This window comes from Vespula pensylvanica, chromosome 23, assembly GCF_014466175.1.
Source record: "Vespula pensylvanica isolate Volc-1 chromosome 23, ASM1446617v1, whole genome shotgun sequence".
NCBI classification, from domain to species: Eukaryota; Metazoa; Arthropoda; class Insecta; order Hymenoptera; family Vespidae; genus Vespula; species Vespula pensylvanica.
The window spans coordinates 2,524,654-2,526,418 of NC_057707.1; positions in this window are offsets into that span (position 1 = coordinate 2,524,654).

The window sequence follows — 1,765 nt, forward strand, 5'->3', positions numbered from 1 at the left end:
AGAGTCTTCTTGCTTAAACGCGTTAATTATAATTATTTGAAATTTTGAATATTTCAATGCATTTTGAAATAATTTTCCTTCACGAAAATGATAAAGTATCGCGATATTCGCGAATTTTAATAATTAATAAGCTAGAAGACATTCGCGATGGATAGTCTCTGGATTACAAGCGAAATCGTATGATTTCTTTTCTAATAATTCGAATAATTGCTTGTAAGAAGGAGCGTCCAATGATTTTTCATTACATTTTTCATTAAAGATTAATTATTTTTATTATTAAAAGAAAAGTCTCAGTAGAGTCATTGCTTTTGAATGAATAAAGTAGAGTAGAGTCATTGCTTTCGAAAGAATAGAGTCGTTGATAAAAGACAAAGAGACTTGTAGAATCACAACGCGTAGAACATATAATAACTTAATCAATTTTTAGCATAGGATTTTCAGCAATTAATATATTAATTCCTGTATCTTTTCTGTGCTTTCTCGATTTTTCGTTTCAGGATGGTTTTAGAGTTGCGTTAGAGTTGCGTTAGATTTATTAGTTTTCTTCCACGCTTTAGAATAATTGATGGTTTTAATTTCTTGACATTGACGATAGTTCAAACGATCTATAGTAGTTGTTAGGGCACGAAGCAAAGAAGAGGCTATGTGCCGAAGAGGCCCCCACAAATTGTGGCTCAAGAGGGCAACTATTAGACTATTGAGTTATTCTCGAAAGTTTTACAGAACTCTTCGAAAATGGCTCTTAGTCATAATTTAATTTTACCATGTCGTCACTCAAAATGCTCATATATAATAATAATGTAATTTCCAGAAACTGAAACGACGTGACATTCCGTCTCTCATCTCACATTGCCACGCGTACGCGAATAGAATTTTTACGTTCTTTATAGATTTATATTATTAAAGTCGAGTAACAAATGTTTTTGTATTTTTCTTTTCTAAAGTTCAATAGAATTCGTAATATTATTTTTATAAAATCAAGTTTTATATTAAAGTAATAATTTCGAAACGTTTAATATATGGCAATTGTGAGGACCACTGAAAGTGCACTAACTAAAAGTGCACTGAATAAGAAAATGCAATTGCGGAAAACACCGAAATTGCACTGAACAAGGTGCACATACAAATGAAATACGCTCACTTTTACAGGAAGGATACCTAACGGGATTCCAGTATTACCCAGCGCATGGCTGCGTATTATAGTTTAAATAATTATTTTAAATTGTTGAATAAATTGTTGATTAATTACTTTATCTTCTCTCGGGTGGGACCCTTGGGAGGGGCCCTCGGGTGTGGGCCTTAGGCGGGTTTCGTTCTTTCACTAATGAAAAGTCGAATACACTTATGGTATTCTGATTTTCATCGAGTGAAACGTTCTTCGAGAATTCTATTTTTCTCGCACGCACTTACAAAAATATTCTCGGTTTCTTCTTTCCTTTTTCTCTTCTTATTTTCTTCTCCTCTTATATTTGCTTTCTTCTTGTCCTCATCTTCTTTTAACCTTTTTCTGTTTCAGATCACATCAGATCATCGAATGACCGATCATCGTGAAATTAATTTTTGTAGGAAAATTTTAATTGTATATTTGTTTTGTTTTTATTTTATTTAATCATTAATTTATTTATTAATTATTAATATTATTATTTCATTGTATTTTGATTTTAAATGTATTTTTATATATAAATAGCTTTTACCATATAATATTGCATAATATTTTTGCATATAATTATCTCTTTTTGTTTTATTCTTTTTCTGTTTCAAGTTA